Raw genomic sequence first — 25,110 nt, 5'->3', positions numbered from 1 at the left:
CATGAATAACTATTGGGCATTCCTTTCTTCATTAGGACCACCAGGTGATTCAGAAACCGACAATAACACAACTTCACAGGGTTAAACAAATACAGCATAAACAAAAGTCACACTTTAAATTAATATTCCCCAACAGTTTAGTATGTCTAATTAATGCTACCTTCCTGGAGAGAAAATTTATAAAATACAAAACTTTAAAATCCTCTAATTTAATGTCTAGGATTTTGTCCTTAAGGTAAATATCATAATTTTCTGAAAGATATGCATACACTAGTCATCATAGTATTGTATATATAAGCAAACATTAGAAGCAATTGAAATACAAGAGAATATATAACATATAATATTCCATGCATCTGTATTTTCTGAGTTGGAGAAAAATTTACAGCTATATAAAATTGTATCAAAATTCTAATTGATGCTAAAATAAAGGTTTATTTGTGTCCTTTTCTCCCAATAAGACTGGGAATGGCAGAAGTCCTACCCCCATATGGCCACTCAGACAAATTGGTTGATGGAAATTCTGTCATAGCATGCTTGCCTGCTACCAAAGAGTGAAATACATGGTGGAACATGCCGGCTTTTCCATATGCCAAAAAATAGTGTTTGCCTATGATCTTGATAGTCATTGGGAGAATTCATTGTAAAGAAATACCTGGAATGAATGGTGCTAGTGAAAGTAAAGAGAAAAAATAAATGCTTTCAGAGAGAGCCTAATTGTTTTATTATAGCAGTTATAAAAATACAACTTGTAGTGTTATAAAATGACTAAATTCTCACAACACCTAAGTGAAAATAAGCTGAGCTGTTGTTTGAAGAATACTCTTATATCTTCTCACGTCATATATTGTGAAAACATATTTAAATTAAATGGCACTTACATTTCCTTAGAATATAAATATCATATAAAATGCCTGGTTTGTTGTGATATTTTTATACATGTATAGATATATATTCATCCTATGCCTTATTTTGCACCTCTCCTTGATGATACCCTTCATGAATTTATGTACAAATAACTGTCATTTTCCTTTGGCTATTTATTTCAAATGTCTTTTTCCTCTTTGTTGTCAACTACCTCATTCTAAGTATTGGGAAGGCAGAGAGAACACAGAAATGAATAACATAGCCCTTTATCAGAAGAAATTCACAGGTCAATGAAAAATAAATTAACATTAGTTGGAAGGTTGCAAGCACATGATAATAAGGTAGTTGAGGGGCATACCATATATGATGGCAGACAGGCCATCAGAAGGGGAAAGTAAGTAGAGACAGTGTTAACAGTGATGAGACAGTTGTTTAGAGCAGTAGAAATTCAAGAGCTCCCAAACAAAAGATTTAACAAATTTAATCAAAAGAATTAACATTGATTTTGAAATATTTGTCAAGCTTATTGCCCTATCTCTATACTAATATGGTAGTTGATGCTCCATTCCAACATGGAACATTCTAGAATTGTAGAATTACAGAATGAGATAGTAGTTATGTGTCCTAATAATAGGATACAAGAAGCCCTGCATAGGGTCCTAAGTGAGTAACTGTGTAATCTCTTTGTTTATCTATTTTTATTTAAATTAGAAACAAAATTGTTTTACATGTGAATCGAAGATCCCTCTCCTTCCCCTTCTCCCCTCCATCCCCAAACACCCTACCTGTCTTATACCCTTTCTGATCCCCAGGGAAGGGGAAGCATTCCATAGGGGGTCTTCAGAGTCTGTCATATCCTTTGGTATAGGGCCCAGGCCCACCCCCGTGTGTCTAGGCTCAGGGTGTATACCTCTATGTGGAGTGGGCTCCCAAAGTCCACTCCTATGATAGGGATAAGTACTGATCTACTACAAGAGGCTCCATACTTTTCCAAGACCTCCTCACATACACCCACGTTCATGGGGTCTGGATCAGTCCCATGCTGGTTTCCCCATCTACAAGTCTGGGGAGCAAGAGCACCCCCTTTTTCAGGTCAACTATTTCTGTGGGTTTCACCAGCATGGTCTTGACCCATTTGCCCATCCCTCTTCCCTGTCAGCAACTTGATTCCAGTTCAGTGCCATGCTGAGCTGTGGGTGTCTGCTTTTACTTCCACCCGATGCTGGATGAAGGCTATAGGATGGCATATAAGTTAGTCTTCAATCTCATTATCAGGGTAGGGCATTTAAGGTAGACTCTGCTCTGTTGCTTAAATTGTTATTTGGTATTATCTTTGTAGATCTCCAGACATGTCCCATGTCCCTAGTGCCTGATTTCTCTTTAAACCTATAATGGCTCCCTCTATTATGGTATCTCTTAACTTGATCTCCTCTATTCTTCCCCACAACTCAACCATCCTGCTCCCTCATATCCTCTTCACCCCTCCTCTTCTACCTGTCTCATTCTCTTCACTCCCTCTCCCCCCCTCCTCCTAATTTGCTTAGGAGATCTTGTCCCTTTCCTCTTCTAAGAGGGAAGATGTATGTCTCTCTTAGAGTCCTTGTTTCCTAGCTTGTCTGATGGTGTGGATTGTAGGCTGGTAATCCTTTGCTCTATGTGGAAAATCCATGTATGAGTGAGTACATACCATGCTTGTCTTTTTGTGACTGGGTTACCTCACTCAGGATGGTTTCTTCTTGTTCCATCCATTTGCCTGTGAATTTCAAGATTCCATTTTCCCTCTGCTGAGTAGGACACCATTGCATAAATGTACCATATTTTTCTATCCATTCTTCAGTTGAGGGGCATCTAGGTTGCTTACAGTTTATGCCTATTACAAATAATGCTGCTATGAATATCACTGAACAGATATATTGTATGAATGTGCTTCTTTGGAGTATATGCCTAAGAGTAGAATTGCTGGATTTTCTGGTAGACTGATTCCTATTTTCCTGAGGAATCATCCTAGTAATTTGCCAAGTGGCTGTACAAGTTGGCACTCCCACCAGCAGTGGAGGAGTGTTCCCTTTTCTCCACATCCTCTCCAGCATAAACTGTCATTGCTGTTTTTTATTTTAGCTCTCTCTCTCTCTCTCTCTCTCTCTCTCTCTCTCTCTCTCTCTCTCTTTTGGTTTTTCAAGACAGGGTTTCTCTGTGGCTTTGGAAGCTGTCCTGGAACTACCTCTTGTAGACCAGGCTGGTCTCGAACTCACAGAGATCTACCTGCCTCTTCCTCCCAAGTGCTGGGATAAAAGTCGTGCACCACCAACGCCAGGCTAGCTGTCTCTTTTTTAAAACGAAGTAATCTTTTACTTTTTGAGACTCTAGTAAAATAAAATAAAATCATTTCCTTCTTCTAAACCTTCTAAAGTCTTCCTCACAACATCCCCTGATAACTTCTAAATCCATCACACACACACACACACACACACACACACACACACACACACACACACACACACACAGGGTTTGATTACTCAGTAGGGCAGAAGGGCCTGGCTCTCTTCTCTTGGTTCTCATAAAGCAAATCACTAAGGTTAATTCCAGCTCCAGAAAGGAACATCTTCTTCCTGTTTAATTAATAGTAAGTCATAACAGTGTCCTTCTCAAAACTAAAAGTATCTCTTTTGCACAAGTACTTTCTTCCTTCTCATGCTACATGTATCAGAATAGATAATATTTTTTAATTATATTTTATTATTAATGTTGATTTATTATTTATTAATGATTTTAATTATATGAGATTTCTATTATTATACTATTGATAGATAATATATTAATCTGACATACCTGTATATGAGAACAATATCATCCCCAAATGAATACAAATTCACTGTTTTGCTGGGTCCTCTTTATAAATAATAATTTAAATAATTTTGTGCCTACAGTTTAATGATGACAATGGATTTGGTATATCCTATAGTGTGAAATAAATTTTATAATTTTCTTTATCCAAAACCATGTTTTCTGTACTACTGTTCCCTAATGCTCCTTTCCAGGAGTTATTAGATTCTTGCTAGTATTCCATGAATGTTTATCATCTTTATCAGCATATTTATAGCTATTTAAAATTATGAATTGTCAAAATGGTACAATAATGATTTTTGTGTTCAGATTTTATTCCTAAGAAATGTGAAATCATGTTTGCCCATAAAATATGATTATTTTAAGATTGTTCCTTTTAGAGAAAATCACTTTGTGCTTAGTGCAATGAGGTTTTATTATACAACATCCTATTGTTTTAATATCAAATGATGTAAATTAATAATTTCCCAACATGACATCCATCATTTCAAAATAGATAGTTAATAGTGGATATACTGCCAATTTAATAAAAAGTACACACAATTTTAATCTAGGAAGTGTTTATTAAAAACAATAACAAAAATATATCAATAGAGACTGATTTTACATCTTTCCATATATTGATAAAACACACATCCTAAAATAAAATAACACTCTCCTGTTCACCAAGTTAAATTTTTCCTAACTCAAAAATGTCTACTGCATTGCAGAACATAGAGCCTAATTGTAAGATATGAATGGTAGTGCAAATAAAGAACATGTTAAATATATGGTGTGTGTGTGTGTGTGTGTGTGTGTGTGTGTGTGTGTGTGTAATAGTTATCCACTACAATTAAAGTAATGAATATCCTTCAGGCACACTATAAGACAACAAGAAAACATTAGGTTTCAATTTTTAAATGATAATTCTCTTATAAAATTTTTTCAATAAAGGCAAATTTAAGGACTGGAGACATGTCTCAGCATTTAAGAATATGTTCTGTTCTTTCAGAAGACCCCAGATCATTTCCAGCAACAACATCAGGTGCATTACAACTTTCTGTAACTCCATTTTCAGGTGGGCGGATGTCATGATCACTTTTAACCTAGTTCCCAGTGATCTGTTGCTGATTACTGGCCTTCATGAGCATCTAAATGCATATACTATGCATAAATATAAACAAAAATAAGGAATTGAACATTAAGGTAGCTTTGCTACTCAAGGTGAGATCCATATACCATGGGAAAGTACATATAAATTAAAAAAGTGTACTATACAAAGTCAGAATCTCCATTTTAACAAGATCTTTGATGATTCCTAAGTGTATTGACATTTGAGGATCTAACTTAAATGAAATGTATTCCTATAGTATATATAGTCTAGATAGAAAATTAGATGGATAGAAACAGAACAAAGATAAATACAAAAATTAGAGGGTAAATATTAGGAATGGAATTTTTAAATGAATGATCAGAAAATGGCCCAAAGGCATGTTTTAACCAAAGAAATCATTAGATAACCAGTCTTTCCTCTCCTCTGAAAGGTACATTCTCTGGTCCTGAAGGCTTTAAGCTATTTTTTCTCTGTACAGCAATGTTACTCAGTCAGACAGCAGTAATCACTTGAGGTTCTTTCATTAAAACAATTGGTTCTTCCCCTGGCCCAATGAAAGAAAAATCTCTAGTGATGAGCCTGGGGGAAAAATCAGTACTTTGGAAAAGCTCTCCAGATGATTCTAATGTATAGTAAGGATGGAGAGTCACCTTATGGTGACTGCATTAATTCAGTATTTGTTGATCTGAAAGTTGGATTCCTCAATGAAACTCTGTTACTTTCTTGGCCTATATGTATATATGTATGTATATATGTATATATATATATATATATATATGTGTGTGTGTGTGTGTGTGTGTGTGTGTGTGTGTGTGTGTGTGTGTGCAAAATAGTTATCCACTAGAAGGAAAGAAATGAATATCCTTCATTCACACTATACAATAGCATAGAGTATTAGCTTTAAATTTTTAAAGGACAATTTTCTTATAAAACATTTTTGTATTAAAGGCAAAGGTGGGCCCTGCAGTTCAAAAGGAACTCTTGTTCCAGAGATATAAGAGTCCATTATGACAGGGGAAAGGCTTGAAGTATCACATCTCAACCACACAGAGAAACTATAGAAAAGGCAATGGTAGTGGTGTGAGGTTATAAGCCTTCAAATCTCTGCTCCAGTGATATAGTTTCTCTCAAAAGGGTGCATATCCTAACAATGCCACAACTGAAGTTAAGTACTCAAATACAAAAGTATGTTTGGCATATTTCTTATGCAAAACACCACAGAAAATAAATTAAGTTTATGAATAAGTAAATAAGTAGTACCTCAAATATCAATAGCAAAATCAATTTTATCCTTTTAAGTATGCTTAATAAAGTTAAAAGAGACTTTGTATGAATGCTCCATATAACATGAATTTTTAACATAGGATCAGGAAATAAATAAAAGGTAATTCTAACTAAAATGAATTGTGAAAAATATGAAAGCAAAATTCCTTCCCAAGAACAAGTTCTGCCCCTTTTTGGAAAATTTCCTCCATTGCCATTTCTGCCGACTCATCATAGACCAGGTGAGGGACCCCCTGCTTTTACCCAACTTCTGTCCTAAGCACCATTCACCCAGATCCCTCCAGGCTTGTCCCTGCTTGAAACAGACATGCCCAGGCAGGGAGGAGCTCCCTGAATCTGGGTACAGGCCACACTTCCTTCCCTTTCTGCCAACTCATCACAGACCAGGTGAGTGACCCCCTGCTTTTACCCAACTCCTGTCCTAAGCACCATTCACCCAGATCCATCCAGGCTTGTCCCTGCTTGAAACAGACACCCCCAGGCAGGGAGGAGCTCCCTAAATCTGGGTACAGGCCACTCTTCCCTCCATTCCCGGCAACCGATCTGCCAGGAGATGAGTGATCCACCGATCTTACCCCACTCCCTATCAAAACCCCATCCATCCCAAACTCCCTGGGCCTGCTCCTGCTTGGGGTATACCTGCTCAGGCAGTGAGGAACCCCCAGAGCCTGGAAACACCCCACTATTACTTCCTGTCCCATCCCTAAACACCTGATCCCTATGGAGGCCTAACTCCTTCAGAGTGAGGAGACTACGAGGAGAGGCAAGACCATCTATAGCTTCGGACATTGAATTCCTGGCCCCCACACACTACAGCGTAACAAGGGGAGATAGAGAGATCCTACCTCCACTCACTGGAAAAAGATATGGGAAGAAGACAGAATAAGAACTTGCTCAACAACAGAAAGACCAATATGACACCACCAGAATCTAGGGACTCCACTCCAGCAAGACCTGAAAAGCCCAACATAGTGCATGAAGAATAGATGGACCTCAAAAATTATCTCAGCAAGTTGATAGAGACCTTCAAAGAGGAAACAAGAAAATCCCTTAAAGAAATAGAAGAAAAAGCAAGCAAAGAATTACACGAAATGAAGGAAAAGACAAACCAAAAAATTCAAGAAATAAACAAATCTCTTAAAGAAGCTAAAGAAACCCAAGATAAAAAAACCAAACAAGTGAAGGAAGCTCTTGAAACATTTCAAAGCATGGAAGGTGAATTAGACACAATAAAGAAAACACAGAATGAGGCGATGCTGGAAATGGAAAGGTTGGATAAACGATCAGGATCTAAAGACATGAGTATAACTAATAGAATCCAAGAGACAGAAGAGAGATTTTCAGCTATTGAAGACTCGCTAGAGGATATATATTCATCACCCAAAGAAAACCTCAACTCCAACAAATCCCTAACACAAAATATTCAGGAAATATGGGACACCGTGAAAAGACCAAACCTAAGAATAATAGGTGTAGAAGAAGGTGAAGAAACACTGCTCAAAGGTACAGAAAACATATTCAACAAAATCATAGAAGAAAACTTCCCCAACCTACAGAAAGATATGCCTATGAAAGTACAAGAAGCTTATAGGACACCAAACAGACTGGACCACAAAAAGAAGTCCCCCCAACACATAATAATCAAAACTCCAAATCTACAGAATAAAGAGAAAATATTAAGAGCTGCAAAGGAAAAAGGCCAAGTAACATATACAGGCAAACCAATTAGAATCACACCCGACTTTTCAATGGAAACTCTGAAAGCCAGAAGGTCTTGGATAGATACCCTACAAGTACTAAGGGAGCATGGATGTCAACCCAGACTACTGTACCCAGCAAAACTTTCAATCATTATAGATGGAGAAAACAAGATATTCCATGACAAAAACAGATTTAAACAATACATATCCAAAAATCTAGCACTACAGAAGGTTCTGGAAGGAAAACTCCAACCGAAGGAACGTAACTACATGCACAAAAACACAGACAATAGATAATCTAATATTTCCAAAAACAAAAAGAAGCAGGAGGGCAAAATCCACACAATGACACCCCCAACAATAAATCCAAAACAAACAAGAACCAAAGCACAATGGACATTAATATCCCTAAATGTCAATGGTCTTAACTTACCCATAAAAAGATATGGGCTAACAGAATGTATACGAAGACAGAATCCATCCTTCTGCTGTTTACTAGAAACACACCTCAACTTCAAAGACAGGCGATACCTCAGAGTAAAAGGATGGGAAAGATTTTCCAATCAAATGGCTTCAAGAAACAAGCAGGTGTAGCAATCCTAATATCTAAAAAATTGGACCTTAAACTAAAATCAATCAAAAGAGATGAAGAAGGGAATTTCATACTCATCACAGGAAAAGTCCATCAAGATGACATCTTGTCCCGCGCGATATTCTCACTGGCAAGAATCACACAGGACATTCGGATCCTTCTGCAGGAAAGTTTTAATGCATCTTGAGAGAGGAGAGCATAAGCTTACCAGAGCGGAGACCCTGAGCCAAGAATCCCGTCCCCTAATAAAGGCTGGCAGCCCCGCCTGGGACGTGTCACCCTATGAATGGCTTCAGCTCCTCAGGCCATATGAGCCACGGGATAGGCAGAGATCAAGGAAATGGAAAATTACCCAGCGCCTGCGAAATAATTTACATTCAGTGCCTGCAGGCACCATCATTGTAATGGAGAATGCAGGGACGGCTCCCTACAGATCCCCCTTTTTTATTAATTAATGATAAGGCTTTTTATTTTTACAAGCAGATAGGTCACCCATATGTTGAGGGATAGAGGCAGAGGGTGTACATTTCCAATCAAACATTAAGACTGTGTACAAGAGTTGCCATCAGGCTGTTAGCTTGACCCGAAGTGCTCTCAACCTGTCCTCTGTCGTTTTTCTGGGAAAGGGAGACTAGTGCAGGCAACCCTTATGCAGGACAACATGCCTCCCAGAGAAGCCTGCATACTGGGCAACTCTCTGTGCGATGCCTTGCTCAACATCCCTCATGGGCTGCTCAAACCAGACACTCTACCCTGTGCAATGAGCCTAGGCTCCGGGTGTGCAAGAGCTGTCTGGCCGGCGGCCTATTGCTTAAGCATTGTTAACCAAATGTCAGTGGAAGCCCCTTGTTCCAAAGCTACAAGCGCTTGGGCGATAACCACCTTGTCTCTCTTAGTTTGAGCCCTGAGCCTACAGACCAGCCAGAGAAGCAACATCAATCCACAGCAAACGGCTGCACCAAACAATCCAATCCCCACCCACTAAGCGATCCATGATGACAATCTCTCAGTCAAGGACAGGAGTTAATCTGGATAATAATAGCAGCTCTCAACTCCCGGGGAGAGGGTGGAGTTTCAACTTTTGAAGGTCCAAAGGGGCTCTTTGTGTGAGTCTTTCCAGGATCCACAGGGGATTTTCTTCATCCTGTGGAAAAACACATATAGCTCCCCTGGATCTCATGAGAATAGGATCCGGGCCTCTCCAAAGACCAGTTAAGATATCTTTCTATTTTACCATTTCCTTTTGCCTTTTAGGTTCTGAGGTGTGGCGCTTGGCCGCAGTATGGCCCCGAGCGTCAATGTTTATGAGGCTTTCCCCAGGCATTCCAGGTCTCCAAGAAGCGTTGAATAACATGCACGGCCTTTTCCCCTATCAAAGACTGGGAAAGCCATCTGTAATTTTCTCTGCTCCTCTAATGGTAAAAAGGAGTCGGTACCAAATAATGGGGGTGTTGATGGAAGTACACCCGCTGGATTAACAGGTCTCTTAAATTTACCGGGGTGTGACCGGTTATCCCCTATTTTCTCTCCCTCCTTTTTTGTTTCTTTTTCACCTAGCTGAGCTGTTTCCTCTAAAACTTTATCTCTTGAGCTTTTAGAGTCATCAGAGCTATCAAGATTTAAAGCTTTAAACTTATTTACAGAATCATCTAACAAATTACTCACTCCCTTGTCATTAGACATCCCGGGAGGTCCTTTTTCCTTATATTTTATTGTTGGGCGCGCCCCATCTCTCACTACATTCGGTTTCTGACATGTAATTCTGGACTTCTTTAAGATTGCTACAACAGTGAGAAAGGTCAAAATGGCTCCTAGTAAAAGCACAGAAGCCTCTACACTAACCTCCCAAAATAGCAACATTCCCAAGCCAAAGTCCAGAAAAGACATACCTCTCCGAATTTACCACCCTGCAGTTCTGAATCCACCTTGTAGCCAAGGGGTCTCCGCGGTGCCGGCGATGTTAACAAGTTCCCGGGTTTCGGCACCAGATGTCCCGCTATCGCCTCGCCAGCAAGAACCACATAGGACATTCGGATCCTTCTGCAGGAAAGCTTTAATACATCTTGAGAGAGGAGAGCATAAGCTTACCAGAGCAGAGACCCCGAGCCAAGAATCCCGTCCCCTAATAAAGGCTGGCAGCCCCGCCTGGGACGTGTCACCCTATGAATGGCTTCAGCTCCTCAGGCCATATGAGCCACGGGATAGGCAGAGATCAAGGAAATAGAAAATTACCCAGCGCCTGCGAAATAATTTACATTCAGTGCCTTCAGGCACCATCATTGTAATGGAGAATGCAGGGAGGGCTCCCTACAACATCTCAATCCTGAACATCTATGCTCCAAATACGAAGGCACCCACATTTGTGAAAGAAACACTACTAAAGATGAAACCACACATAAAACTACACACACTTATAATAGGAGACTTCAACACCCCCCTCACACCACTAGACAGGACCACTAGACAGAAACTTAACAAAGAAACAATGGACCTGAAAGAAGTTATGACCCAACTGGTGTTAACGGATATCTATAGAGCATTCCATCCAAACTCAAAAGAATATACCTTCTTCTCAGCACCACATGGCACCTTCTCTAAAATTGACCACACAGTAGGCAACAAAGCAAACCTCCATAGTTACAAAAGAATTGAAATAACCCCCTGTATCTTATCAGACCACCATGCATTAAAGCTAGATTTCAGCAACAATACAAATGGCAGAAAACCTGCAAACTTTCAGAAAATGAATAACACCCAATTGCACCATTCCTGGGTTGATGAAGAAATAAAAAACAAATCAAAGACTTCCTAGAATCTAATGAGAATGCAGACACAACATACCCAAACTTATGAGACACTCTGAAAGCAGTGCTAAGAGGGAAGTTCATAGCACTAATTGCCCACATGAAGAAACTAGAGAAAAGTCACATTAGAGAACTGACAGAACAACTGAAAGCACTAGAGCAAAAAGAAGAAAACTCACCAAGGAGGAGTAGATGCCAGGAAATAATCAACCTGAGAGTTGAAATCAATAATTAGAAAGTAGGAAAATATTACAAAGAATCAATGAAACAAAGAGTTGGTTCTTTGAGAAGATCAACGAGATAGACAAAACTCTAGCGAAATTAACCAAAAGGAAGAGAGAGAACACGCTAATTAACAAAATCAGAAACGAAAAGGGGGATATAAGAACGGACACTGTGGAAATCCAGAGAATCTTCACATCATACTTTGAAAATCTGTGCTCCACAAAATTAGAAAATCTAACAAAAATGGACAGTTTCCTGGATAAATATCACTTACCAAAATTAAATCAAGATCAGATAAACAGTTTAAATCGACCCATAACCCCTAATGAAATAGAAGCAGTCATCAAAAGCTTCCCAATCAAAAAAAAAAAAAAACCCAGGGCCAAAGGGCTTCACTGCAGAATTCTACCAGAAATTCAAACAAGAGCAGATAGATACCAGTACTCCTCAAACTGTTCCGCACAATAGAAGCAGATGGGATATTGTCAAACTCTTTCTACGAGGCTACAATCACTTTGATACCCAAGCCACAGAAAGATAAGACTAAGAAAGAGAACTACAGACCAATATCCCTCACGAATATCCATGCTAAAATACTCAATATAATATTGGTGAATCTAATCCAAGAACATATTAGGAAAATCATCCACCACGATCGAGTAGGCTTCATCCCAGGGATGCAAGGATGATTCAACATATGAAAAACCATCAATGTAATGCACCATATAAACAAACTGAAAAAGAAAAACCACATGATCATCTCACTAGATGCTGAAAAAGCCTTTGACAAAATCCAACATCCCTTCATGATAAAGACCTTGGAGAGAACAGGAATAACAGGAACATATCTAAACATGATAAACGCGATATACACCAAACCAATAGCCAACATCAAACTAAATGGAGAGAAATTCAAAATTTCTTCTAAAGTCAGGAACAAGACAAAGCTGTCCACTCTCTCCATACCTCTTCAATATTGTACTTGAAGTTCTAGCTAGAGCAATAAGACAAGAACAGGGGATCAAAGGGATAAAAATTGAAAGGACGAAGTGAAATTTTCACTATTTGCAGATGACATGATAGTCTACATAAGTGACCCGAAAATCTCTACCAGGAAACTCCTACAGCTGATAAACACCTTCAGCAAGGTAGCAGGATACGAAATTAACTAAAAAAAACTGTAGCCCTGCTGTATACAGATGATAAACTCAATGAGAAAGAAATCATGGAAACATGACCTTTCACAATATCCACAAGCAACATAAAATATCTGGGGGTAACTCTAACCAAAAAAGTGAAAGACTTGTACAATAAGAACTTTGAGACTTTAAAGAAAGAAATTAAGGAAGATACCAGAAAGTAGAAAGATCTCCCATGCTGTTGGATAGGCAGAATTAACATAGTAAAAATGGCAATCCTACCAAAAGCAATCTACAGATTCATCGCAATCCCCATCAAAATCCCAACACAGTTTTTCACAGACATTGAAAGAACAATACTCAACTTTATATGGAAAAAAAAAAAACAGGATAGCCAAAACAACTCTTTACAATAAAAGATCTTCTGGAGGCATCACCATCCCTGACTTCAAGCTCTACTATAGAGCCATAGTTCTGAAAACAGCTTGGTATTGGCACAAGAATAGACAGATAGACCAATGGAATAGAATTTAAGACCCAGATATTAACCCACGCACCTATGAACACCTTATTTTTGACAAAGGTGAAAATCCATACAATGGAAAAAAGATAGCATCTTCAACAAATGGTGCTGGAAAAATTGGATTCAGACATGCAGAAAATTGCAGATTGATCCATACCTGTCACCATGCATGAAACTTAAGTGCAAATGGATCAAAGATCTCTCCATAAATCCAGCCACACTGAATCTTCTAGAACAGTAAGTGGGAATAACCCTTGAACAAATTGGCACAGGAGAACGATTCCTGAACATCACACCAGAAGCACAGACACTGAGGTCTGCAATCAATAAATGGGACCTCCTGAAACTGAGAAGCTTCTGTAAGGCAAAGGACATAGTCAGTAAGACAAAACGACCACCCATAGAATGGGAAAAGTACTTCACCAGCCCCACATCTGACAGAGGACTGATTTCCAAAATATACAAGGAGCTCAAGAAGCTAGCCACCAAAACACCATACAATGAAATTAAAAGTGGGGTGCAAAACTAAACAGATATTTTTGAACAGAGGAATCTGAAATGGCTGAAAAACACTTAAGAAAGTGCTCAAAATCCTTGGCCATCAGAGAAATGCAACTCAAAACAACTCTGAGATACCACCTCACACCTGTCAGAATGGCTAAAATCAAAAATACCAATGACAACCTTTGCTGGAGAGGATGCGGAGAAGAAGGAACAAACATTCCTCCATTGCTGGTGGGAGTGTGAACTCGTAAGACCACTTTGGAAATCAGTATGGAGGTTGCTCAGAAATATGGGAATCAGTCTACCTCAAGATCCAGCCATTCCTCTCTTGGGTATATACCCAAATACTGCATGTCCATACAAAAAGGACATATGTTCAACCATGTTCATAGCAGCATTGTTTGTAATAGCCAGAATCTGGAAGCAACCTAGATGCCCCTCAACTGAAGAATGGAAAGAGAAAATGTGGTACATTTATACAATGGAGTACTACTCAGCAGAAAAATGCAATGGAATCTTGAAATTCGCAGGCAAATGGATGGAACTAGAAGAAACCATCCTGAGTGAGGTAACCCAATCACAAAAAGACAAACATTGTATGTACTCACTCATATATGAATTTTTAGACATAATCCTCTTCCCCAAAGAAACTAGAAATCATGAATGACTCTAAGGGAAAAATGGAACCCAGGAATGAGAAGTGGCATGAACTCCTGAGGTTATTGAGAGCATGAGTGTAGGGGTGTGGTTGCTGCTGCAATAAGAGCACAAGAAGAAGAGTAGAGAAGAAATGGAGGAGCAGAGATATTGAGTTTGGAGAAGAATAGAGGAGAGAGAGCAGGATGAGAGATACCATATCAGAGGGAGCCACTATTGGTCCGAGAAGAGATCTGGAACTAGGAAGATATCCAGAGACCTACAAGGATGACACGATCTGACAGTCAGGGCAGTGGAGGAGAGGATGGCCTAGAAGCCCTTCCCCTAGAATGGGACTGATGACTACTCTCTATGCTATCCTAGAGTACTCATCCAGTGGCTGATGGAAGCAGAGACAGACATCCACAGAAATACACTGAGCTGAAATCTGGAACCTAGTTGAAGAGAGGGAGGAATAAAGAATGAAGGGGTCTGTACCAGATTGGAGAAACCCACAGAAACATTTGGCCTGAAAAATGGAAAGCATATCGACCCCAGACACTCTTTGGGAGACCAGTACTGGACTAATCCAGCCCCCTGATCATGGATGTCAATGGGGAGGCCCCTGCACTCCTGGGAGCCTCCGGAGGTGGACTGGCGTTTTGTCCTGGTGTGTGGGGGGGGACTTGGAGAGCCCATCCCACTTGAAGGGATTCACTCTGTCTCTGAACACATGCGGAGGGGCCTAGGCCCAGCATAGGAAGATTTGGTGGACTTGGTGGAGCCCCTGTTGGGGGCCCTACCATGCCTGGGGAGTGGTGGGTGGATGGTGTGGGGGGTAGGTTGGAGGTGGGGGAGATGGAATGGGGCGAGGGTAGGGAGAGGGAGAGGAGAATTACATGTGAAACAAGCCTGTTCCCTAACTTGAATTAATAATAATAATAATAATAATAATAATAATAATAATAATAATAATCAAAAGAGAAAAAAATCAGAAATTACTGGCTGTACTATCGAATATTACCTTCAATAAATTATGTAATTTCAGAAAATGGAATTATTATGGAAAAGAGTTTTTCAATCGTTACAAAGTATTTCAACAAGTAATTCCCAGAGACAATAATAACTTTCTACATGTCAGGGTATACTGTTTATTCTTGTGTCTTGCTGAATGGAAGCTCTGTATATATGGTGGTTTTTTAGCATGGCTGTCCTTTTTGTGTCCAATGTGTTTTTTCATGTGTGTGTATGTATATTTTTATTTCTGTATTATATATCTTTGTGCATTGAAACAATTATTCACTCACCTAAATTCTATCCATATTTGCACCTATACCATATATTCCAGTATCCCTAAAAATAATAGGATGAAGAAATGCTTATTTTATTTTCATCAAAAAGAAATTGATTAAGGCAGAGACACAAGAATGATAATGTCTCTATTATAGAAATATGAAAATTGGAGCATAGGAAATATCAGTCCATATGTGGTTGGGGTTGTTTTAGCATGTGGGACGTATGCTAGAATGAGACACAATGTTATATCATAAATGTTGTTTGGCAACCCTGGTGGAATTCTCTATTCCCATATCATGGCCCAGGGAAGCACAGAGTAGAGTAGCTGAGATGCAGTGTTATCATTGGATATCTTACCATCCGAAGATAATTGTCCCATACAACCTTTAATGTCCATGTACTTGGAAATTGATTCTCCTAAACAGGCCATGGCCAAATCCCTGAAAGTTGGATTGCAGCTATTAATATTAACCAATTCAAGATTACCTATTATCAGGAAAGATGATATGTGGAAATCATTTCAAATAATTTTGTTGATGAATGTACATCTTTCTTAAGAAGTTAATCTATGGTTTAAGAATATAAAATGACTCAGAATTATCCAACAGATGGTGAGATTCAAGTGTTAGCTTCCTTCAGCAAGGTTTTAATCCATTTATTAGACTAGAATAAGGCATAATTGGAAAAGATTCCATCTCTAATGTTGGGGAATGGGATAGGGTTTGGGTGACATGGGAGGAGGTGAGGGAGAGAGAATTGGGATGGACATGTAAAAGAAATCTTGTTTTAAATTTACATTTTAAAAAACACACTGAAGAATCCTGGAGTCTGCTGGCCTCATTCGTTTAGAGAGAAAAGCAGATTTATACTGTTTTGTTAGGAAGAAAATTGTTGGAATAGTTTTGGAAATGTTCGAAATTCATTATTTGTGTATTTAAAGCAGCTTTGAACTGTCTGATGTAGAACAGCCTAAAACTATTTGCCTGTCATTGAAATCTTTTCTGTTATTTATTTGAGGAGAAGCAGGAGCTCCAAGGCACTTTGTGAAGTATATGGCAGAATTTAACTCCTTTTTCTCCTTTGTTTTATTTAAATTATAAACAAGATTGTTTGACATGTCAATCACAGTTCATTAACAATCCCCTTTTCCCCTGTCCCCCACTAACACCCTACCTATCCCATACCATTTTTGTTCCCCAGGGAAATGATCCCTTCCATGGGGCATCTTCAGTGTCTGCCATATAGTTTGGGATGGGGCTTAGTCCCTCCCTCTTGTCTCTAGTCAGAGGGAGTATCCCTCTACTTAAAATGGTCTCCAAAATTCCATTCCTATGCTAGGGATAAGTACTGATGTACTCGAAGAGGCTCCATAGATTTCCAAGGCCTATCACTGACAACCACATTCATGTGGTCTGAATCAGTTCCATGCGAGTTACCCAGTGATCATTATGGGGTCCATTAACTACCACTTGTTTAGGTCAGATGTTTCTGTGGGTTTCCCCAGCCTGGTCTTGCTCACTGTGCTCATCAATATTCCTTCTCTGCAACTGGATTCCAGTTCAGTTTAATGTTTAGCTTTTTGTATCTGCTTATACTTCCATCAAGTTCTAGGATGGCATACAAGTGAGTCATCAATCTCTTTATAAGGGGAGGGCATTTAAGGTAGCCTTTCCATTGTTGCTTAGTTGGTTATTTGGTGTAATCCTTGTAGATATCTGGACATTTCCTTAGTGACTTATTTCACTTTAAACCTGTTGTAGATCCCTCTCTGATGGTATCTATTATTTTGCTCTCCTCTATTCTTCTCCCTACACAACATTCCTGCTCATTGATGTTCTCCTCTTCTCCTGAGAATTTAACTCTTTTGCTCCTCTGTGCAACAAAATCCATTCTGACCAGGCAGGGATCCAAACTGGGAGTGCACATCAATCCTTATTGACTCTGCTTTATGTTTTCAGGCAGGCTCATTGAATGATTAGTTAGATGCAACATGGAATGCCAATTAGGGTTATGATGTGCATTGATGTCTGTTAGACTGTGAAGGAAATAGCACCTTTGGCACTTTAAGGGATAAAAGTGAGTCTTCAGCTTCTAATTTATCCATTTTGTCTCTTGAGCTGTTAATTGGAACAATAGCTTGTTGAAATGAAGATTTTATTTGACCTCTAATAAGAAGGAAAATTAGATAAACAAAGGACTTAAAGAGTTTGAGGCAGATAAAGAATTGTTTATCCTTAACAAAGAATGTGGATCCTTAAAATTCTGTTGTTTTGATACCTAGAATTTTAATTGCTACTTCTGGAATAAATGATAAAAGCTTCCAGCACGTACACATAGTACACTCACTCTCTTACAGCCTCCTCCTCACCCTCTGGGTAACAATTGTCAAAAGTTTACACTGCAAGATTCAGAGTCGCTGGCTTCGGGAGGAACTTCAGACTTGATTATGGGATATCAGGTCAACCCTAACCTGTGTGCTTACTCATGTCACTTTAACTATGTCTAACAATGTTTAATGATGTAGCCTAAATAATCGTTCCCATTCTTCAATACTGAGAAGAAAATTGAAACAGATTTAAGTTTCACATGGAATAAGGCTGGGGGTTTAGTCACAAGAATTTGTAAACAGTGTTTGACCATTTTGTTATGACAGGTTTGCAGAGCCCAGAGAGTAACTCAAGGAGTCAACACTCTGATGCAGAAGCAAAAGGTTTCTCTTAATTTCAAGCTGGTCAGCTAGTATCTCACTGCATGGCAGGCAAATGAGATGCCAACCAGCCAACAAGAAAAGCTTCCAAAGAGCAGACCATTAAGGTTGAAGGCCACAAATTTCAGAATTTCCATGTTTACTTAAGGTGATCCAAAGTACAGAGTACAGTGATATATATGTGAAAGATACATTTGACTGATAAGACACTGTCACAGGGTATGCCAGTTATACTGTGGGATGGAAGTTCTATATCACCATCAATTAGCAAAGTAAAATTGACAGGAGTTACCTCCCCTTCTCTGAGGGCAGGGGATCAGGTACTAGCCATGGCATTCTTGATTTAATCAGTTAAATTTAACTGTAACTTTAGAAGTTCCCTTTTCAGGGACTAAGTTAATAAATTTTTTAAATTTAATTTTTGATTCCTCATTTTCCGCTTTTCTTATAGGTAACCCAATCTTGGGTTACTAGTGGACAATTAAAAAAAACTCTGTGGAAGTTTGGGATACAGGCTTCTAAATTTTTATCTATGGTCTTCTTGTACCTTATATATGGGGCTTTACTTTTGACTTAGCATCTCAATCAAGGAAATGTGTGTATTAAATACTGCCAATTTGTTATGTGTTTAAGCATTTATTGTCAATCTCTTTCAGTTACATTCTGTTGTAGTGAACTTTATTCCTTCTAGTATTATTATTGTTTCCTTTGTTAGAAACATGTTTTTGACATTCAAATTTTTTTCTTTCTCATTATATAATGTTTTAATTTTTCAAGACAGTTTTTACTTATTTTTTTTAGTCTAAATATGTATACCCATTTTCATGTACCTAAAGATGAGGCCACTTTACCTCTTTTCTTTCTTTTGTTTTGGTACAGCTTATTTCTAACCTAATGGTATTTTAAGTTTCTGTATGATACACTGGAGATTAGAGTCCTTCATTAAGGTGGGAAAATACCAAGACAGAGCCAGATAAAAATACAACGGAATTTAATAGGGAAAAGCCTTACATACAGAGCAACCTAGCCAGCTGGCACAGCAGCAGTCTGTACAGCAAGCCAAAAGCAAAACCAAAACCAGCCATCTGCCACCTGAATGTCCTTCACTCTACATCCCCTGACCAAGCTACAGAATCCCCTATACTACATAGCTGTTTCTGTATCTAAGTTAAAGGGATCCAAAGACAGACACAATCTGAAGGTATGAATTCATTGCATAAGTTCTTAAAAGAACTCTTTTAAAAGTTATACATTTTAACATAGCACTATTTAATTTCACAGAAGGAGATAGGGGCATTATATAGACAACAATATGTGTGCTATCTTGTTTTCAATGAACTTCAGGTGGTGGCCCCACCATATGTGTATGCCTTCAGGTTTTCAATTGTGACCCCTTATGAGGTAGAGGGTCTCACTTACTCTCTCTGATTGAGGTTAGAGCATCTGAAGGGCAGAGGCAGCATGTTCTAGAATAGAAAGACTTCAGCTTTTATTTATGAAAGTGCTTCCCTAATAAACATCTAATTATCATTTATCTTGGTTCTGGTAGACTCATTGAAACCGCCCCTTCCATTGGATACCAGTGTGTTCAATTTCACAATCAGGTTGTGTGGCTAGCCTTTCCTGGCATTACACTACACAGAGCCATCCTTGCTAGTCTCCTTCCACTCATAGTGTCAGATGAGGTAGTCATTTCTGAGATCCTGCGCTCTGCTTAGTTAGTTTCATGCTGGTGTCTATTAATTACCTGTGGATACTTAGGATAAGAGTGGTCAAGGTTCAATTTGTGAAGTGTTTCAAATTTCATAAGAGAAGCATTGAATAGATAATAAATAGATGCACCTCATCATCAGCTTGAATAATTTCTTGCAAATGGCAACTTTGGAAATGTATTCATGTGAAAAAATTGGGGACTATAAATCCTATTTCTTTTTTCTCTCTTGAGAGCTATTTTGGTATTCATTAAATCATGGAAGGATGGTTTTAAAGAAAAAAATAGAGAAATCTTATTATGTATGGCTCTCATAAAATAAAATATTGTGTGTTTGTGTGTGTGTGTGTGCGTGTGTGTGTGTGTGTCTGTGTGTGTGTGTGTGTGTGTGTGTGTGTGTGTGAGTGTGTTTGTGTGTGTATACACTTCTATGTTTACAGTCTGATTTTATCAGGCAAGTTGATAGAGGCCTGTGATGCTAGCAATGAGGTAGCAGAGCAGTTAATAGTGATCAGGAGTCCATGGCCATCCTGAATTACATGACACATCTCTCGGTAAAATTGATCAATAATGAATCAAATGAATAATGATCTTATGACCATTGTATTTAACTTTAGGTTATTATGGTTATATATTTTGAAGCACGTTCTCAGATACAACTGGGTGACCCAGAATTATGTTATTACCCAACTATGTCATTCACATATTTCTGCCTCTTATTTTTACAGTTGGCAAACAGATCTCAACACCCAATACAGCTATGGCAGTGCTGATGATTGAACCCAGGACTTCTTACATTCTAGTCAATTAGAAAAATAGCTGAGCGGAACCATGAACAGCCAGGGCAGGAAGGTGGTGGTTTGCGACAATGGCACTGGGTTTGTAAGGTGTGGATATGCAGGCAAAAACTTTCCGGAACACATCTTCCAATCTTTGGTTGGAAGACCTATTATCAGATCAACCACCAAAGTGGGAAATATTGAAATCAAAGATCTTATGGTTGTTGATGAGGCAAGTGAATTGCGCTCAATGTTGGAAGTTAATTACCCCATGGTGAATGGCATAGTACAAAATTGGGATGACATGAAACACCTGTGGGTTTACACATTTGGACCAGAGAAACTCAACATAGACACCAGAAACTGCAAAATTTTACTCACAGAACCGGCTATGAACCCAACCAAAAACAGGGAGAAGATTGTAGAGGTAATGTTTGAAACTTAACAATTTTCTGGTGTGTATGTAGCCATCCAGGCATTTCTGAGTTTGTATGCTCAAGGTTTATTAATTGGTGTAGTAGTAGATTCTGGAGATGGTATGACTCATATTTGCCCAGTGTATGAAGGTTCTCTTCTCCCTCACCTTACAAGAAGGCTGAATATTGCTGGGAGGGATATTACCTGGTATCTTAACAAGCTGCTCCGGTTTCAGGGATATGCCTTCAAACATTCTGCTGATTTTGAGACAGTTCGCATGATTAAAGAAAAACTTTGTTACGTGGCTTACAATATTGAACAATAACATAAGCTAGCCATAGAGACCACAGTGTTAGTTCAATCATATACACTCCCAGATGGACGTATTATTAAAGTTGGAGGAGAAAGATTTGAAGCACCAGAACCTTTATTTCAGCTCACTTGATCAATGTTGAGGGAATTGGTGTTGCTGAATTGCTTTGCAACACAATCCAGGCAGCTGACATTGATACCAGATCTGAATTTTACAAACACATTGTGCTTTCTGGAGGGTCAACTATGTATCCTGGCCTGCCATCAATGTTGGAACGAGAGCTTGAACAGTTTACTTAGAACGAGTTCTAAAGAGAGATGTGGAAAAACCATCTAAATTTAAGACCGAATTGAAGATCCACCCTGCAGAAACCACATGGTTTTCTTGGATGGTGCAGTCCTGGCAGACATCTTGAAAGACAAAGACAACTATTGGATGACTCGACAAGAGTACCAAGAAAATGGTATACTTGTGCTGGAGAAACTCAGTGTGCCTGTTCAATAAAATGCCAAGATTGTTCCCATCATGCCTCTGATGTAGTCTTCTTTTTTTTTTTGAGACAGGGTTTCTCTGTGTAGCTTTGGATCCTATCCTGGCACTTGCTCTGGAGACCAGGCTGGCCTTGAACTCACAGAGATATGCCTGCCTCTGCCTCCCAATTGATGGGATTAAACGTGTGTGCCACCAATGCCCATCTGATGTAGTCTTTTTTCCTCTTTTTTTTTAAATGTTTTCTTTACTGACAATCTTTGAACTTATTCATCTCCAGGAATGAAAGAGGCCTCTCTGTCCCCTTTGACTGGAAAGATCCACTTTTATTCTCTGTCTTGTGGAAGCATTGTTTATTTCTTGTTAATGTGGGTAAATATGGTTGTTTAATGTAACGACTTCTCTACAAACATAAGCGGAGGGCAAAGGGTCTCTGCTGCTTTCTTTCTTTCTAAGTAGGCATTAATATCATTCCTGTAGGCTTTCTATTTTTGCTTCATTGCTCTTATGCTGCTGGTTTTAATTTAGCACTATAGGTTGTATATCTTTGATAGCATAAGAAAAATCTTTCACATGAACATTTCCATACTCTGGGTGGGAGTGGTAAGGGATGGGTGGGCATCCCTAGCCCTTTAGGGCAGTTCCTCTGTAGGGTTATCATTCAGCAGTCAACTGGGGCCACTTTTTAAGCACCTGAAGCTTGTCCTGTTAACATTTTGGGTAAATATTAAGATCAGAATTAAGGTTTTTGCGTTAGGTTTTGTGTGGGGAAACAAATGGGTGGTCTTTCTGTTATAGTATTGGTGGGTTTCTGATTCTGGGTTTGTGAGATGAACCTCAGTTACAGTACTCTGACTTGGTAGGTATATACTGGTGTAATATCGAGTCACAGTAATAAAATATATTTGGTATTTGCACAAAAACTAAGCGTGGAACAGTGAATTCAAATTGAAGATGCTGATGTTGATCTACAAAGCTAGAAAAACATGATTTTTGACAATGAATCTAATGTTATGAAATATAAAACAGAAAGCATTTTCAAAAATTGGTACACTCACAACTGGATATTTAATGTAGAAAATTCTTATAAATTCTTATCTATCTCCATGCACAAAACTCTAGTCCAAATAAATCAAAGACCTCAATATAAATTCAGGCATAATGAGGTTCATAGAACAGAAAGTGAGAAGAAATTGCCTTGAACACAATGGCATAAGACATCACTTCCTAAATATAACACCAGTAGCCCAGACACTGAAAACAAAAATCACTAAATGTGAACTGAAACTAAGAAGATTCTGTAAGGCAACCAAAAGGCTACAGAATGGAGAAAGTCATCGGCAACCTCATTTCTGACAGAGGGCTAAAGCAGAAATATACAAAGAACTCAAGAAACTAGACATAAAAATGCAAAATAATATAATCAAAGAAATTGGATAAAGAGTCTTAGTCCTGCAAGTGCCGGGTCATCTGCCCAACTTCCCTGAAAAGCAGACCCCTGATTTGTCCTGTCACCAAATCCCCCAGAGAGAAAAATAAGCAAACCAAACCATGAAGCATCTGCTGCCATTGCTTCAATTCAGCACCCACAAAGAAATAGGAGTGGCAGTCCTTCTCCTGCCAATCTCCCCTGTTGGAGTCCCCTGTCCTGCATTCCCCATTCCCATCAAACCACTGAATGCCCCAGAGAGACTTGGAGGCAGATCAAATCATACAGCATCAGCTGACAGTTGATTCTTGGACTCATCTTTACCTGGAGAGAGACTTGGTCTCATATCCACGAAGAAAGGCAGAGACCTCACCTGCACCCACTGGTAGAAGAGATGAAGAGATGACAGTGTAAGATCATTTTCAAGCCAATAGGCTAGCTTGCCAACAATAGAATCTAGAGATTGTATGCAAGTAGTCTGTTAATTAAAATTAATCAAGAGAGTTGGATAAAATCATTTCAGATTCATCACAGGAAAAAATCAATTCAGGATAAGTCTTAATTCTGAACACTAATTTAACAATTATACAGATATCCACATTTGTAAAATAAGCATTACTAAAACTCAAACCACACATAAAACCTCACCCACTTATAATGGGAGATTTCAACACCCCACTCTCACCACTGGAAAGGACTACAAGACAGACACTTGCTGGTGTAGAATCCATAGACTCTGATGGTGTCATATTAATCTTCCTATGGTTGAACGTGTTATTATACTGCCTTCTTCCCATCACTTATTACAGTGGGTACAGGAGGGTCGTCTCACTCTCTTGATTGTTATGGATCCAAGGCTCTATCTGGTAGGTGTAGTTGTGTTTAAGTTGCCAATTGTGGCACAAATTAGATGGCTCTCTGGATAATTCCTTGGTTAGATATGAGTGGGAGTTTCAGTTCAGGGGATTTAAACAGGAAAAAAGGGGGCAGGAAAAGGACAGGCATTCACCTCTTCCTCTTGGTACCAGTCCAAGTTAAGAATGGTGGCAGACACTGGGTGGCTCAGTCTGCCTCCACCCAAGCATTCAATTTTGGGAAACCAACAAGTTCACTAAACATGGCATTTAGATGTTATTAGGTATGAATCATTGTCCTTCTGTTTTGTTCATTTCTGGCTAGCATCTTTTCTTTAGACAAATTCACACATTTCTCTTCACCTATGTTTTGCCTCTGGGAATTTTTTTCTTTCTGTATGTTCTACTCTGTTTCTTTTCCTGTATATGCCTAGATAGCCCTGGGTGTCCTGCTCTTTTAATGCCACATTCTACCCTCTGTTACTATGCCCATTTATTCTTTCTCTAATAGTATAATTCTTCTCCTAACTGTCTTTCTGTCTACTACCATCTCCTTGCCCACTTCTGCTGAGCAATTGTCCATTCACTTTTATTTAGACCAATTGTGTGCCTAAGGTAGGCAAGGTGAAACATCAGTTGCACATCTTTATATACTCAAAATATGCAGCAAAAATTAATTTTACATTATTTAAATATTTGACAGCAGGATCAAATATAGTATACCTATAGAAAGTTAATATAATACTATGCAGCATAAACTAATTAACAAACTTTACTTCATTAAAATATTTTAAAACAGTACATTTATAAATGAAAGTAGATAAATTAGATAAGGACAGCCAGAAAAAAATGAATAGTTTAAGAAAAATAAACTCAAATCTTTACAGAGTAAATTAATATAAAT

At 38.7% G+C, this 25,110-nt stretch overlaps 1 pseudogene; it reads left to right on the top strand.

Annotated features, from left to right (window-relative positions):
* The first annotated feature begins 20,756 nt into the window (after nt 1–20,756).
* Nucleotides 20,757–21,938, top strand: LOC103161281 (annotated as a pseudogene).
* Nucleotides 21,939–25,110: the final 3,172 nt, after the last annotated feature.

The sequence above is a fragment of the Cricetulus griseus genome, unplaced genomic scaffold (genome assembly GCF_003668045.3).
Source record: "Cricetulus griseus strain 17A/GY unplaced genomic scaffold, alternate assembly CriGri-PICRH-1.0 unplaced_scaffold_5, whole genome shotgun sequence".
NCBI classification, from domain to species: domain Eukaryota; kingdom Metazoa; phylum Chordata; class Mammalia; order Rodentia; family Cricetidae; genus Cricetulus; species Cricetulus griseus.
The sequence above is the reverse complement of the archived record's forward strand: the minus strand, read 5'-3'. Positions and strand labels throughout refer to the sequence as shown.